This window comes from Gavialis gangeticus, unplaced genomic scaffold, assembly GCF_001723915.1.
Source record: "Gavialis gangeticus isolate Ggan-Ray unplaced genomic scaffold, GavGan_comp1, whole genome shotgun sequence".
Classification (NCBI taxonomy): Eukaryota; Metazoa; Chordata; order Crocodylia; family Gavialidae; genus Gavialis; species Gavialis gangeticus.
Genome location: NW_017729024.1, coordinates 3,859,099 through 3,870,542, shown reverse-complemented (window position 1 = coordinate 3,870,542; position 11,444 = coordinate 3,859,099).

The window sequence follows — 11,444 nt, the reverse complement described above, 5'->3', positions numbered from 1 at the left end:
AGGGCCTGTTACTATGACGCTTACAAGAGAGCCTCTGCACCGGCAGCACTCACAGAGCAAATTTCCAAGACACAACCCATGAATGTGGCCATTGACCTGCTTGCAGACTAATGAAATCTGTACCATACTCCAAACCATAAGCCAAGTGGTGCTGTTGCTTTTCCCTGACTGAATGACATACACCATACAAAGGTGTTTCAGAAAATGCTTTCAATGCATATTTGAGTACACAGTTCAGAGGATTGTTGTCACAAATACCAGTGGCAATAACACTCGAATGCTGAAGTGTTCACATAGCAGACTCAATCTAGCTAAATATAACAGGGGACCTTTCTGGGGCTGGTCAGAAGTTGGCCCGACCACTTGTTTCTGAGCTAACCACCCCACTCTCTCTTCTGCCATGCCTTGTTGTTTAATAATTGGTGTGTCTATTAGGAAGAAGGCTGCCCTGTTCTCCTGGGCCTATGTATGCAGCTCCAACCATCCCTGTACTGCATCCCAAGCCTCACAGATGACACACACACACACAGTGTTCCTTCACACCACAACTGGTGCTCCTGGGTCTCACAGGGGCTCTCACTCATTCCCTGGAGCAGCAGGTCATTGTGCTCTCCCTTACTGTAGTTTTTGACCCACACTCAGCCTCCTCTCAGTGGAGAACTGACTGGGATCAGTACTCTCCTCTAGCTTCCTGGCTGAGCCCCCCTATTTGGCCTCAGGCCCAGCTATGGCCTCAGGTGTCCAAAAACATATCTTGGCCTACTCCCCACACATGGGGTTCCTACTATGCCCACTCTGGGGCCTCTACACCATGCCTTACCCTGGAGTCTTCACATCATCCTCACACTCAACTACTCACAGGGCTGGCCCTTGTGCAGTCCTTCAGGCTTACTCCCAGCTTGGCCCTACTCAACGCACCCCTGGGACTGCCCTTCAGGCCTACTCCCTGTTCAGCTCTACTCAGCCCCTCTCATGCACAGCCCTTCCGATCTACTCCCATTCAACCCTACTCTGTGCAGGGCCACCTACATCCCTGCCCTCTCAGGGCCTTCACAACTGCCCCCTCTCTCCAGAGGCACACAACTATCCCCAACTAAGGGCCTCTGAGGTTTTTCTCCCCTGGGGCTCAAGTGGCTGCAGCTGTGCTTGGTCCCACTCCTCTCCTGGGGGTCTTCCACTCCCTTGGGCTCAGATGGCCATAGCCATGCCTGGCCCTCATACCCACTGAATTGTGGGGGCTAGGAATTAAGTCGCCCCGACCCACCTTTCACCAGGGTGGTAACTGGCCTGGCATTTCCTGGAGACTCCTGCACCACCAGGAGCCCCACCAGGGCTCCCATCCCCAGCAGGGTGCAGTTTTATGTCATACCCAGGACCAAAAGCCTCCTACTCTTATCTTCTGACGTTCCTGCTGCAGCTCAGCCAGGCAATGTTCCCACATGAGCTGGCAGCAGCAAACTGCAGCCTTTATATCACTTGTTCTCAAAATGGCTTTTGCCGTTTGGCACCTGCTAGCTGCCTGACTCTGCCCTTAAATTGGCAGGCACCCAAAGGTGCACTGCCATATTAGACACATTTTGAATTATGTCAAGTGCTTGCTGATTTCTCTTCCTACTTGGTTTAGCTGGATTCTAACGGCCTCTAGCATCCTTTTTGCCACCTGCCTCCCATTTCCATCCTCATTCCTGCATTATGTTGACCTGAAACTCTGCTCTGTATGTGCAATACCTGCAGAGTGATATTGATTAGAAACACTGATGATGGTATGTGTTGACTAGAATCCCAATGCAATTCTATTCTGTTCTAACCATCACAGAATGCAGTAGCAAGAAAAACTAAGATAGAAGACAGAGCACCCAGCTCTTAGAATTAACAGACAACTTGACAGACCTTCACAAGCCTAAAAAAGAAAGTATGCCTAAAACTTTCACCAAATAAAAATATACCTCACCTAATGGATGACTATTAACGCTAACTGCATTGGCTCAACATTAAATTGTGGGAATTCCCACTTGATAATTCAACTCACCTGTTTTTACTAGCTGCCATCCCTTCCCCCTTTCCTATCCCACAACACAAGCAGAGGATAGGGACCATCTGGGTGGTGGTTTGGCAGCAGTTCCCCTAAAGAATGCTAAATAAGAGAAGGTCCTATACCTCCACCTTTCTAAGAAAAAAGAATTTCTTTGCCACTTCTTTTATGCTTAGGTGCAGGAGAAGCAAAAAAGGTGCAGAAGGCTCTTTGTCCTGCTTTCAGTAATGTTTCCCAGCACTGGGCAGGCAAGGCATTCGGTCTTTTCCATGGAATACAATGCATGTTATTGGTTGCACTGATTATAGATGAATTGCTGCATTTACTTTTATTCCTGAAACAAGCAAGAATATATTCAAATTTAGTTGTACTGGGAATCCACAGTAATTACTGCAAGGGAATCAAGGGGATGAATCTCTCCATTAGGGCAGGAGTAATATAAACATGGATCCCTTTCCTCTCCTGCCATCCTCCAGAATTGTGATATTCATACACTGCTGGAAACTTAAGGTTAGTAAAGACAGTCAAAAAGCCCAAGGAAGAATAGATATGATGTATTCAGGCTTCTCTAAGCTACATTGATTGGACCAATAGCAAATTGACTGGTTTAGCTAGAGTCGGCAATAGCCAGGAGGTTGGGAGGTATGCTCTACCTTTTCCCAACTGAACAATGAACTTGACCTCAGTGGCGCAGCAGCCCCCAGGAAATGCCAGGCCAGTTATCACCCTGGTGAAAGGTGGGTAGGGGCACCTTAAACCTAGCCCTCACCTTCGTGTGGGTTTACATACCATCGGAGGAAGTTGGGGCAAGGCACGGCTGAGGCCACCTGATCCCTGTGGGGGTTTGAGACCCCGAGGGAGAAAATTGGGGCCAGGCAGAAATTAGGACCCCAGTGAGGGGGGTAGCCCCAGTGAAAGGGCTAAGATCTGTAGCCCCAAGTGAGAGGTGGTGTGGTAGCCCCAAGTGAGGGGTGGAGTTGTGGAACCCCAGTGAGGGGGTAGCCCCAGTGAAGGGGACCGTGATTTGTAGCCCCAAGTGAGGGGCAGAGTTGCAGAGCCCCAGTGAGGGGGTAGCCCCAAGTAAGGGGCGGAGATCAGGAGCCCCAAGTGAGGGGGGGGCGATGTGGAGCCCCAAGCAAGGGGAATAGGCTCAGGAAATCTTCGGACACCTGAGGCCGAGGTTTGGGCCAGAGACCGAGTGAATGGGGGCTCAGCCCCAGGGCAAGAAAGGCGAGTCCTGGCCCCAGTAAATTCTCCACTGCTGGGAGGCCGAGTGTGGGTTGAATGTGAGATCTGAAGTAGCACCACGATCTGCTGCTCCAGGGGGGAGTGAGAGTCCCCTGTGAGACCCTGGGGCACCAATCGTGTTGTGAGGTACCCCAGCTCCCCGCATCCAGGAAGGTGGACCCGGATTGAAAGGGGCTAGTGAGGCCGGAAGTAAAGTGCCTCCTCAACTGGTCCATGCTGAGGCCAGGACCAAGAAGGTCAAAAGGGCCCGGGGCCCACCGCAAGGGGCACCCAGAGTCATGGGCCTGGGACCCCACCTGTGTATGGCCAAAGGTCCCAAGTGGGGACCACGCCCGAGAGAGGAGCCAGCTACAAGGAGCTCGGTAGCCCAAATGAAGGTGGCATAGGCTGTCTGAGTGGAGGGATCAAAGGAGGGTCCTGCCAGGAGGATTCTGGAGCCTAGTGTGGGGCTGGTATGACTACTAACATCTGAATGCCATCTGCAAGGCTAGGGCCATGGTGTAGGGATGGTATGGAGCCGCGGGCACCCCCTTATATTGGGGTGCAAAGAAAAATGGGCAGCCTCCCACCTTATTTAACAACTTATTAATTTTCCGACAAGTAGTGGCAGGCGAGACAGGCGGGCAGCATGCCCGGAGGCGGGTAGGAGGCCAGTGACAGCTGGCCGGAGAGAAGCCCACTTCACCACAGACAGCTACCTACTTTGCCATGGTAATGGTACTGTCATTGTCATCTTTTTGCATAATTAGAACAGTAAACCTGGAAGAGGTAGAGTCCAAGAAGATTCAGTCCCTCATCTCTTACTTTCCAGTGCAGTGCTCTTCTCACCAGACCTTAGAATGATGTGGAGAGAAAAACACCCACAACTCCTCGAGTTCAAGCTGGTAACCAGGCAGTTCAAAAAGGAAAAGATTGTGGCTGGAAAGAGAACAAGGAAATAGGAGCTTGATTGTATACACTAGGAGTTTGGGAAGGTAGGTGGTGAGATCAGAGTTATGGTTCTTTCCCCCAAAACAGTTTGTGTTTCTCTCACTAAAATAGCCATTGGATTAAGTCACACACCTAGGAGCGACAACCAATATGCAGAACTCTCTCCTTCCACCCAAGTGCTCTAGCCACTCATCTACAGAGCAAGACTTCCTCTTGCTTGTGCTAAGATGCTTCCAGTCTTGGTTGGATAGGGAACCAGTTTCAACAGAAAGGGTAGAGGGAGTCACCACCTGGCCATGTTTATAGCTTAGCAGTTAAGAAACACCTGGGAAATGGGAAGCATGCACTTGAATCCAGTAAAATCCCTGTTATCTGGCATGAGTGGGGAATGGGGGATGCCGGTAACTTAAAAATGCCAGTTACCTGAGGCACAGGGGTTTCTGGCCAGACGCAGAGCCAGAGGTGGGGGTAGCAGTAGCCGCTCACAGAGTGGCAACAGTACAGGGTGGTGGGTGGTGGCAGCGGCCTCTGTGTGCGAGCTTCCCCCCGCTCCCACGTCCAGCCAGCCAGAAATTCTGGTTACTCAAATGCCGGATAACAAGGATTTTACTGTATCTCACTACTGTGCCTGTCATCTAACCAGTAAGCTTTTATCCAGAAGATGGGCATCATCACCACCTACCATGCTTTTGGATCAATGTCTGCAGCTTCTGTGACAACTCAACATTATTAGAGAATGCCAAATGGGGCTGGGCACCCAAAAGTACATCAGCAGAACTTGTTTGTTTATTTTATATATGAACACACACCATCCTTCCCCCCAAAAAGCTCAAGGTGGCTTGCAGTACAAAACAAAATAACTTCTAAAACCAGATTAAAATATTGATATTTATAGAACAACAACAGCCCAAACAATACCCCAACTTACCCTGCCCAGATAAAAAGCTCTTCTAGCACTTTCAGAAGATGTGCAGGCTCAGACTCTGGGGGTCATGAGGGAAAGGGAGTTGCAGAGCAGAGGGGCTATTACTGAGAATGACTTCCCACATACCTCCCACCAAGTAAATTTGACACACAGATAGTATTTGCAGTTTTCTCTCAGCTGACGCTAGGACTAACGATGGGACATAAGGGAGGAGGTGGGCCCTTAGGTCTATAGGGCCCAGACAGTTCAGGTCAAACCAAGAGTCTTGAACTATATCCAGAAAGCTAGTGGAAGTCAGGGCATACTCTGAAGGACAGCTCCTAAGCAGTGCTCTCTCGTATCAGGATTGCAATAGAGATTAGGTGCAAGTCAGGCACCCATCTGCCCAGCATGGGGTACCTCCACCAGCATAGGGAGCTTAAGTTTAGGCACTAAGAGTGCCTATACATGTACTCCAGGGGGGTGGGTATTTGAGGGGCTCTTGGGATTAATTTAGTCTACTCTGTTGCATTCTAATCAGAATGCACCAGAGCATGTATAAAAGTTCCCTGAGAAACAACAGTCCAAAATGGAAATGCCAAATTAATTTAGATACCTTCGCTGTTAAGCTGGGTTGTTTTCTAGGTTGCTTTTTTTTTTTTTGGACTTAGAAACTAAAAATCCACCTGAGTATTGTTTTACATGCCTAAAGCCAGCCTATTTAAATCATTTCTTAAGTTCTGTATACCCTCATTATCTGCACTTTTCATTTTGATGGTGTCTGCAATATCAGCTGACCTTGCTTCCTGCAAGTAGCTTATGGCCTTGAGTTCTTTCACAAGACATTTCTTTCCTTTTCTATCACTGTGAGAAGCTTGTCTAAACACAACATAGTAATAGTTTAGTTACCAGCTCAAAGTAACTGAACTTGGCAATAACCGGCTGTATCAGAGGGATGATATAATTCGATATGTTAATGAAAGGTGTTAAGGGAAACCAATGGACACTACCCAAAGTAAGATACTGGAAAAAGACCAGATTAAGAGGTGTGCTCATGATGGGTCTTTTGAACAAAGAAATATGCTGACAGGATAAAATATTGTCAGTATGCTGACCACACAGAGACCAATCCAAAAGCAAAGAGTGATCGAAGGAGTGAAGTTGAAAAAAAGCATAAAAGGGGGCAACAAGAAAGTTATGTCCGTCATCGTTATCATCATAAATCCAACCTTCAACAGCTGTCTGGACCATCCCAGCCAATGACATACCCTTTGCTTTCTGGAACTGAGAGGCTGTCTTTTCTGTTGAGTAAAGTAACATCTGGGATTGAGTGAGATCATTGTACTAAGTGTTTTTCTCTCTGTGTATATAGAAACTGGTAAGATAACATTTGTTGTTTTAATAAAGTTAGACTGAGTTGTCTGTGTTCGTATTTCACATTCCATTTGAGGGTTAATTGTTCTTTAACAATCCCTAAGCACTATCTGGTAGACAGTGTTGCTACCAGTATGGTAGCCCATAGGCTATCAAACAAACACAGAGTCCATTCTCCCTGAATGTGTCATTTTGACCACCCACTGGTCATAGACCCTTCCTCCTCTCCCAGGCTCCATAAGGGAAAGCCAGAGGACCATGTGGAATCCTCCTGCATGGCTTCTCTGTAGACATCCCTGGCTGCCACTGGCAGGGGGAAGGAGAGAGGTGAAAGGAACTGGAGGTGTAATTTGGCTCCTACCAGTATCCTTTTCCATTGACTTGATCTGCGCTCTCAAAAATAAGGGGGTGGGGATAATTTAACATGATGCACAAATCATAACTTGAGTCCTATGTTCTAACTGCAGCTCAGTTCCACTCTTTAAAAAAAGTTAATGGATTCCAATACCACATTTAATTTTTATCTAGACAGGTTCTAAAACACTTAAGCCCTTTCCACTTCTTCTCTAAAGCCTCACCACCTTGTAATTTCACTTGCTGCAAGTCTTCAGGGTCTTTAATAAAAGATGGAATCAGTTTACACCCTCTACAGGTCACACTTTGATTAACTAGCTGTCGTGTTTTCTTACTGTCCATACCCTCCAGTTTATTTTAAATTAGGGCAATTTTAAATATCTGCTCTTAATCCTTTGAGACTGTAACTTTGTTTTCCTCCTCCTTGCTTCTCCCTCCAGGATCAAAGGGTAAAGAATGGCATTAAGGGTGGGGTGGCTTACAATAAGCTGAAAACCACACAGGCAGAAGTGATTCCTATGATTTCTCAGTGTTCCATCTTTACATAAGCTCTTCCATGATTCTGGTACTGAATCACCTGGGCTAGGGACAGACATTATACATAAACCAATTTAAGTGATCAGAAACTGGTTTAAACCTGTAACAGAACAGATGTTCTGTGCACATAAACCCGTTTGAAAATGGGCTGAAACCGGTTTGAGATAAACCTGGTTGAATGTAGTATCAGACTTAAGTGATTTTGCTCAAACTGGTTTATGCAATGTCTGTCCCAGACCCCTTGCTGGTTTAAGATAAACAAGACTCCCCCAGCATCCTGGCATGCTGTCTGGGCTGGGCAGGGCTCTCTGCTCCACAGCAAAGCTGGCCCCTGCCCTCTGGTCCCTGGCTGAAGCTCCCACAGAGACAGCAGGTTGCTTCCCCCCTCCCCCTCACCACTCCCTGTTAAATTTCCCCCTCCTCTCCACCTTGATGAGAGGTGTCTGTGTATTAGCTAGAAGACCACATGCTGGCTACAGTCCCTGCTGAGTCAACAGGTAGAATCAACAAGCAGAATTAACAGGTAGCTGGTAATGTCCCTCTTGTATTCTTAATGGGGTGATAAACACCGTTATCAATTCCTGGCTAGGCTAATCAGAGCATCCTGGCCATGTCCCCCACCCTCAACTCAGTACTGTGGAAGGGAAGGGAGGGCTGCTCTAGTGCCCCCCCCAGCTCCTAGCTTGAGCCACTGCAGGCATGTGCCTACATGTCTGGGATGTCTGTGCAGTTACAAAGTGATTTAGCCTAGCCAGGTTAGACTACCCTGGAAAGATTGACTCAATTCAGGCTCAGGCTTTTTCAATGTCTGTCCCTAGCCCTGGTGGTTTCTGCAACCCCCTCCCTATCATAGCCAATAGGCACAGTGTTTCTGAGGATGCTTTATTAAAATGCCCTTAAGTTAAAAAGCTCAGCTTTGAAGTAGAACAGTGGGAAGCTGCTTGAGTAAGCGGAAGATCAAAGAAGATGCTATCCCTATGGCCAATGTGATCTAAAGCTTGTTTTTGCTGTAGACTTTCAGGAAGCATGATTCCTCATTGATCATTGATGGGAGACACCTGCAGATTACACCCACTACTTCTGTACAGTTCAGGTTTATGAAGTGCTTGTGCTTCTGGCCTGATTTGCTTTTTCTTTTTGTCAGTCTTCTTTCCTCCCCAATCCCTTTATACTTTTTATTGCTGTCTTCCCCTTCTATATTCCCAAAGTTGGAACACTGCACTTTTGTACAAGATGTGCCTTACTTATCATCATCAAGTAATGTTTCACATAACTGTCTTATTTCTTTATACTTATCTCACTCCAGCTTCTCCGACCATAGATAGTCAAGGACATTGTGTACTGTTACTACAGCATGATCCATCTTATATTCCACGGCTTCATACACTCTGCTAGTATACAGGACAACATGGAAATTTATTTCACCCAAATATCCATAGTTTCTGTTTTCACCTACTGAGAGATGGCCCATATTTTTGCATTTCTTCAAGATCAGCAGGTCCACCCTCTTCAAAGGAAGCATCAATAATTTCTATTGTCAGTGGACACAGATGCTCACTTCTGGCTTTTACACATAAAAGAGGGCTAGGAAGTTTCCACAAAGGATGTGTTTGTTGATAGGGATAATAATATTACTTGCTTATTTACCCCAGAGGATATAGGGAGATTTAATTTCCATTTAAAGGTTAGTATTATTCAGTAGGTACCACAAACCAGTATAGCAGCATCTCTTAATTATATTTTTGTCTTTTAACAAAGCAGCCTGTAAATGATAACCAAAAGAGCCCTATTCATCTGTAGGTTTTCAAGAAAACTGCTACGCAGAAGTTCAGAGGTCTGGACCACTTCAGAACACTGCACACAAGATCACAATAAAGTGTGGAACAAAAATAAAACTTCAGAACAGTTTCCTTGCCTACCTGGAGAAAATTGAGATTTTTGATGATGATTTAGCATACTATTAGTGCCAAATAATTTTACCTCATATGCATAATTGTAGATCAATAACACTGGATTCTGAAGCAAAGCACAACCCAGTAAGCAGTCATCCCATGGAAACCCGTATGTTATTGCATCGCATACTGATTCAATACTTACCCCACCCTCCCTCAGCTTCTGAAAATGTTAGAGATGATTGCAAGCCACCACTTAGTGTTGCAAACATTTTAAAATATTAAATTGGTAAGGTAAATAATCATAAGATATTTGACACTTCTACTGTATGTTTTATGTGATATTCTCAAAATGCTTATTGGTGACATTATATTTTTTCTGCTAGATGCTGGACTGTTTCCATTGTTGACTGTAGAAGAAATGTGGGTTGTATTCTTTCTTTACAACCAATCTTTTTCCTAAATGATTTGGTTAAAACCAGTTAAGTCACTATTTTGACCCATCCATAAATATATCTGTTTTCGTAGATCCAGTGTAAAAAAAAACAAAAAAACAACAGCAACAACAAGGACCTCGCCTCTCACATAAATCACAAACAAATTTCAAACCTGGCTTTTTGAACTGCCACTCTTAGGGACAATTGTAAGCATACTTTAAAAGATCAGTTGTGAGGTCATTGCCCCAATGAGAATTTTTCTTTCTGTCCTGTTCCCACATGATTTCCACCCCCTTCCCTTTTCTTAAGTGGAGAGGATTTGCATAATTTTTTTTGCCCCAGACTTTGCATTTATAAGTAGTACTAGCCCACATGGTACATCAAAGTAGTAAACATCACAGCACTCCCACTAAACACTTAGCTGAGCTGCATCTTTAATGGCTGTTCTATGAATTAAGCTAGGGAAAAGAATTAGCTGCAAAGATCAAAAGAGCTAGGTATATCTTTGAAATCCCTTTACAGCCCTGTATTTTGTTTATGACCAAAGCCCCAGAGTTGAATATGAAAGCCAGTTCCATGGATATTTAAATGGCACTTTTATCAGGCATCTCAGAATGACACACTTTGATATTTAGAAGTCTTGGAAGGTCACTACACAGATGCCACTGAATTCATTTGTGTCTAGTAATCAAAAGGCATTTGTAAAGAATATGAAGTATGTGTGGGTTCTTGGCATGTCCAAACTGCAAGTGAATCAAAAACATGAAGAGTTAAAGCACAGAAGATTAACCATACCAGCAAACTGCAACTGAAAGCCCAAACACCTGGGTATAGCCTTCTTCCTCTTTTCCCCATTCTCACAGTGCTGCACACAGGTCAGGCCCCTTGTTAGCTTTGTTTAATTAGCGTGTTGCACCAATGATTATACCTTATCTGTTGCATAGCTTTAGCATTCGCAATATCTGAGGTATACGGGGTGCAAGTGGTCTGGACATAATCACTAGGCCTGTGCGAATAAGGAACTATTTGATTTGGATTCGGCCAATTCGGATGCCAGCAATTCAATTTGGAGATTCGAATCGCTTTTCCAATTCAATTCGGATGAATCAGCTTTGGAAGATTTGGAGAGTTTCAGAGATTTGGCCATAAAGTATAATGGGGAATCAATGAAATACCTATAACTTTGTTGCGTTTTGGCTAATTGAGATGACCCTTTCAGGGATGGTAGCCTCTGCTGAGGGCATGATGTCTGCCAAGTGATAGGTGCAGCAGTTTCTGGGAAACTGCACCTCAAAGTCCTGAAAGCAAAGCTCATGTCACATGTGTGTATTAAGCCACAGCAAGGTGAAAACTGCAGGACTGATAGCCCCTGCTGGGGCTACAAAGCCTGCCAAGTTTCAAGGAGATAGGTGCAGGGGGTTCTGGGAAACTGCACCTCAAACTGCTGACAAGCAAAACTCATGACATAGGTGACAGTGTGTGTATGTTAAGGCACAGGGGGGTGAAAACTGTAGGTCTGCAGGACATCTAACTCCCTAGGCACCTCTGCACTTTTACCTGCACTACTACATCCCCATTTCCACCACCCTCCCAAGCCTGTCCCTCGCCCCCTGACACTTCCATTTCCATTTTCACTGACTGGCTTTCTTCCCTGCATTGTGTGCCAGACTAGCCTCTGGCTTCTTTACTATTCCTTCCATCCAGGACCAGGAGACACACCAACTGTAGGTACTTCC